At 43.6% G+C, this 5,865-nt stretch overlaps 1 long non-coding RNA gene across 1 annotated transcript; it reads left to right on the top strand.

Moving 5' to 3' along the window:
• Positions 1-1,336: 1,336 nt before the first annotated feature.
• On the top strand, positions 1,337-2,482 carry LOC308119484. Its single transcript, XR_013935958.1, has 2 exons — positions 1,337-1,471; positions 1,770-2,482. It is a non-coding gene; the product is annotated as an uncharacterized lncRNA (long non-coding RNA).
• The last annotated feature ends 3,383 nt before the right edge of the window (positions 2,483-5,865 follow it).

Genomic DNA, 5,865 nt, shown 5'->3' with positions numbered 1-5,865 from the left:
GAGGTCAATATTATCACATTCGCGTTTTCTCGGTAAGGCGATAGACTTATCAGTGGAGGACGCTGTTCGTCCACGTTGGATGAACGATGTCTCGTAATGAAGCTGATTTACTTTGATTACACGTAATATAAAATTCATTTCTATTTAAAAATATAAAAACAAATAGTCTTAATAGACTTGTTGCCCCGCCTTTTATCTTCTCAGCCGAAGCACCAGTCAGACTAAAATAAAAATACAAATAAAGAAAATACATTAAAGCAATAATATTAAGAATCTTAATCTTAAGCGTTTACGTTTTTGTCATTATTTGCACAAAATAAGAATATGATTCAAGATATTTATTGTCATATGTACAGATAAATAGATACGTATAGCTACTGTACATTGAAAGGCTTACTTTGTTAGTCCCCAAACCTTAATTAACGAAAAGAAGAGAGTAGGTACAGACAAATGGGCTACTACTTAAGTTGACTGTGCAGGAGAGGAAAGAAGACCGAGGGGCTTATATGAAATCCACCCCGTAAATCAACATTCCCATAATGAAAATGAAAATAAAAAGTGATCAAGTAACAGCAAGTAGAAAAAACTAACAACATTTTTTTATAACAATCACCTAAACTACACAACATATGTTCTGATGATTAAGATTAACACTCTTAATCTCCTCGTTTTAATATATTTCCTTTATTTCATTATAAAACACTGTGAATTGCCTTGTATCTGAATGGTGCTATAGAAATCCATTTGTTTCTCAAATGTGAGGTTAATTGGCGACCCTAAATTGCCTTTAGGTGTGAATGTGGGTGTCTGTGTTTGTCTGTCTCTGTGTGCTTGTCCTGTGATGGACTGGTGACTTGTCCAGGGTGTGTCCTGCCCTGTGCCATAGTTAACTGGGATTGGCTCCAGCGTCCTGCGACACTGCAGATGAAGCGCGATGGATGGATGGATGGGTGGGTTGGTGGATGGATGTTTACAATACCATAAGTACAATAATGACCAATTAAAAAGTAGCTTTTGCACAAAGCCACAAGTAACAGTTACAACAGCTGCATAAATTGACTTATTTCAAATTATCATACCAAAACAGATCACTTAAATTTGTGAAATATTTCTATAAAAAAAATTGTATATAGTTGAGAGATTATACTTTCTACTTTCCTACCATCTGAGTCAAGTCAATCTTTTATATGTTTTTAATAGACTACATTATGTGGCTAGAGAGTCCATTGCGATCATTTCCGACGGCCCCTGAACGCAGCGTGGCGCGCGTGCGGCAGGTGGGATCCGTTGACTTGATGATGTCAAGGCCGGTATAAAACGTGCGGCTGCGTCTCTCGTTTCATTCACCTTGTCTTCACCTACCAGGAGCCACGAGGAGCCGCGGCAGCCACACACACACACTCTGAAGATGAAGACACTTTGCACCGCGTACCTGGTCGTTCTCCTGCTGACTCTCCACCTCTCCTCACAGGTCAGTGCGCCATGACTCCAGTGGAAGAGTTAATTAAATTGTTAATTCTGATTAATTTTCCAATTATTATGGGGTGATCAAGCTTAGAAGAAAATGGGAGGCTTTTGAAAAGTCAAATCTCTTTCAAACGAAGGATCAGTTACATATAACTAATGCGCTTCTCAGTTTTCACTTTAAATGTTTTTGGCGTGTAGTCTGCCCTGAGAACTTTTTTTTTTTTTTTTTGCTAATTATCTTAAACTTCTGGCACGTTTTTTAAACTGAAAAGCAATTTTCACAGTGCTCCTGTGTTTTGCAGATAATCCGTGCGCAAGACTCCACGACCGACTCCACGACCGACTCCACGACCGACTCCACGATGACGACCGAGAACACCATGGCCAACACCTCCATCACCATGCGGACGACGGTCTCTCCGAACAGCAGCTCCGGGATTACCGACACCTTCACCCTGCTGCTCCCTCTGGCCGTGGCCTCTTCTCTACTCCACGGATGCTCCTAATGGCCAGACTCCTCGATAGCGGACACACGCAGGTTGGACTGGGTGGGACGCATCCAACCCCCACTAACCCCATCCCAGTTGCAAAAAAAAAAAATCTGTCGTCCCAAAAATGTTTCGGATCTCTTTTTCTGCCATCGGATGGTGGGGGGCATTGATAAAAGAAGCGCGCAGTGCTCCGTAGTGTCTTCTTTTACGCATCACCCCCCTGGACGCGCCCTGCTGTTTTTCATGTGTCCTGCTTTTTCGATCGGGGGAGGGGGACTGGGGACTTCCCCCACCCCTTCAAGGACTATGAGAACGCCTGATGTCTTCTGTGTGTGGGGCGAAACATGTTTTGACGGGTAATTTGTGCTCATTTTGCGCTTTAAATGTCTAATGGATGCTTGATACAGGTTTCTTTTTTTTAGACCTAAAAGTGATTGTAAACGAATTTAGAAACTTTGTACAAGTGTCATTTTAAGGTCTTGATTTTTGCAGCATGATTCAATAAAGATTAAATTGTAAATTGACAGCCATTTGTTTTTTCTTCATTGCGTAAAGTTGTTGGGCAAGTGCAGTTTCATAACGCCCTCGGCCTATATTTGTCATTGATTCAGGTGATCTTAAAGCCCCTTGGAGCTGCAGGTGTATATAAGGAAGGTAGGTCAGCAGAGAACACAAAATCAGATCGGGTGTCTGTATCAGTTGCACCAGGGGTAATCCTGGATCTGCCTCAAACTCTTAAAGGCCTTTTAATCTGTGGCTTTGGGCAACGGTTAACTTGCTCTGATTGAAATTTACAAATCCTTTTAGCTTTCTTTTTATACATCCCTGATGTTCGGCCTTGACTTGGCTCATAATTACTGGATAAGCCAGTATGTGTTGGTCATAAGTGTTACATTTGAGGAAGTGAAGTACAACCAACTTGCTCCCAAGTCTAGTTTTGATCACTTTCACAGGAACGTTATTGTGGGGAAGCTGAAAGTCTTGGTAAATTGTCATGACTACTGGCAATACATTTCACTGTCGCGTCATTTTCTTGGTCTTGCCAGTATTTGTGTGCAAATTTGTCACCATTGGTAGTGAAACTGCCAAGAAAACTCACACTGGAACAAACTTTATTTTTTGTCTTTACTGTAAGTTCCTCTGTACATGAAATATCAGAGTTCTTTGGTGTTCAAAGCCTGTGTTCTTGAATGTGATGCTACAAGGTCGAGTAAACCATATCAAACGGTAACTATTGTTTTTGCGCCTGACAAAGGGGGGGGGGGTGAGTAGCGGACTAATTTGAAAGAACCACTTCAATAATTGACGGGGAGCGAGTGAATAATTGAAAGGCCTCAGAGCCTTACCTGCCCCTTCAGCCGGCGTGCGGGCTTTGCTATCAAAGAGCCTCTATGTACGAGAGGCCGACTGCTGGAATCCCCCCCCCCCCCCCCACCCCCCCTTCCAAAAAACCCACCCTTGATCTGTCTGGGAATTGCATGTCGTTCTGCCCACACGACAAAGGCCACATTGTCCTTTCCCGTCTTATCTTCAAGATCAGGACCCCGTGACCCCCTATCCTCCATGTATCCTCACTTCTTCATCTGCTTGTGTTTTTGAAGGGCTCGGCTCTTTCGGACTGAGATCACTGAAAACCTAAAAGGGCCCCGGTGAAGCCGCGGCCACATTCCTGCAACATGGCCGCCGTGAAACTGGAGTGCGGTCAGGTAGAGGGAGTGAAGAGCTCTCCTCTGGCTGACCGTCGGAGTGTGACCACTTTGAAACCACCTCCTTCTCCTTGCCTTTGGTAAACTCCACCTGGAAAATGTGGGGGGGGGGGGCAATCCAGGTGTGGGTGTTCATTCACTAGAAGAGGGAGGAGGAAGGGCATATCGTGGAAAAGTGAAGGACACTCCACGGCTTTCAACAATCTCTGTCTCAATCTCTTCGCAGCAGGAATTTGGATTTTGAAACTACAAAACTGGAGGATGTGATGTTCAGCAGCGCTGCGTTTGAACGCCCCTTTCTTCTTCTTCTTTTCTACCTGAATGCTTCATTCTTTCCAAAACGGTTTTTCTGATTCAATCATTCCACACTCCAAAACAAAACAGCTCAGACTTTGTTGCTCATCAATAAGTCAGAGGCTATCATGTGCTGGAAAACATCACCTTAGCTGTGGTTTCCCAGCACGATGCTTATGTCACCTCACAGCTCCGGGGGGGGGGGGGGGGTCTGGTCTTTCAACTGCTTGAATTGACACCTGTGGGGGGTGTTAGAGTTGTCATGTCGTTATTGTGGTGATGTGATGACCACGTGCTGAAGCAAAGGAAACAGGTACATTTCTTAGTGAGATGTGTGTGAAGTAGAAATTCTTTCGTTATTTTCTCTGTTTAGGAGTGAATCAGATTCCTGTTTGAGGACAACTGAATCATGTCTCATGACTCTCTTTGGGACAGATTTGCTTTCAATTCGTTTGCGAGTGAAAAGCACCAATTCATTTACAACTGCTTGGCTCAACCTTTAACTATTCTGAACGTACGCTTGACAACACTTTGTGTCGTCGATCAAAAAATTCTAATTCAGACGTCCCCTTTGAGTCGTTCTGAGAAACGTCTCACCGTTTGAGGTTGAACTAATTGGACGTGAAACATATGCATGTATAAGTATTCACATTACATCACATTGTAAAATAGTCAACAGCAAAACATTTAAGTTTGGCCCATAATTGCTTTGCCTATTTTTGAATGCAAGCAGTTGAATCTGCCAGCAGTAAGCGTGCATGTGTTTTTTTTTTTTTTTTTTTTGTTTTTAAGTTAGAAACAAAGGGAACCACTGCACAAACCACAACCGCCTTACAAACAAAAAAAGCAGAAGAGATCCCAGAATCAGGTCAGTTCTCGCGAACACAGAAGGTGATGTTGGACGTTAGAGTGACAAATATTTGCACAAGCTGATCAGACAGTCTGATGTGTGTCTCTCATCCTCGGCTTCATTAAAAAGACTCACAAGAGTCACACAGTTGCTGCCTTTGCACAGTGATGCAATCTGTTTTACAATTTCTTATCTGTAAAAACCATCAAGCTGATTATCTGTGGATATTTCATTAAACGGATGTTTATTCATGCAGCCACAAACTCTTCTCTTCACTCTGCGTGGAGAGGGTGTTGTACATTTTAAACAACGGTATTTATATTAGATGAGCTTCTCAGACCAACTTCCGATGAGAAACCCTGCTAAGGAGACATCATGGGTGTGATGTGCCTCGACGCTTTTCATTAACACGTCCTCCTTCGAGTTTGCGTAACGCGCACTGGGATCAGGATCAAATGAGAAGCACTGGAAAGAGCTGGGCAGGTGGGAGGTAATGAAGACAAGATGAAAGAATGGAGAAAGAGAGAGAGGGGGGGGGGGGGGGGGGCACTGTGCAAATCCACACATCCGGAGAGGAGAATGTCAAAGGAAACAAGAGCCTGCAAAGAGCAGATCTCTACATGGCTTTTCAGTTAACCAACCAGTTCACATTTATGTAACATTCTCCTTGATTAAAGGGATTACTTGACATGTTTAGCAGCAAACACTGTAAGGTAGAGTCTGAAAGCAAGATGAGATTGTGGTTTTGGCCTGGTGTAGGCCCGACATTCGACTGTATTGAAAATAGAGCTTTAGCCGATTAATCCTATTCTTGATTATCCTAATGTGACCTGCGACATGAGATAGAGGTGAGACGCACGGCGCCCCGGACTGCGTCGGAGTCCGGAGGAGAGAGGCTTTGGGCCGTTCTCAACTCCAGATGCCCTCCCGCCTGCTAAAATTAGCATCAGGTCCTCCAACGGATGAATGCCTACAATAACATGTGACAAAACCAACACAACTCATTTTCACAAGCAGGGACGAGGAAATTATCGTCAGCTATTCTCCCGCAGGGCCG

Source organism: Lipophrys pholis (assembly GCF_963383615.2).
Source record: "Lipophrys pholis genome assembly, chromosome: 14".
NCBI classification, from domain to species: Eukaryota; Metazoa; Chordata; class Actinopteri; order Blenniiformes; family Blenniidae; genus Lipophrys; species Lipophrys pholis.
Note: the sequence above shows the minus strand (reverse complement) of the source record. Positions and strands in the feature narration are given on the sequence as shown.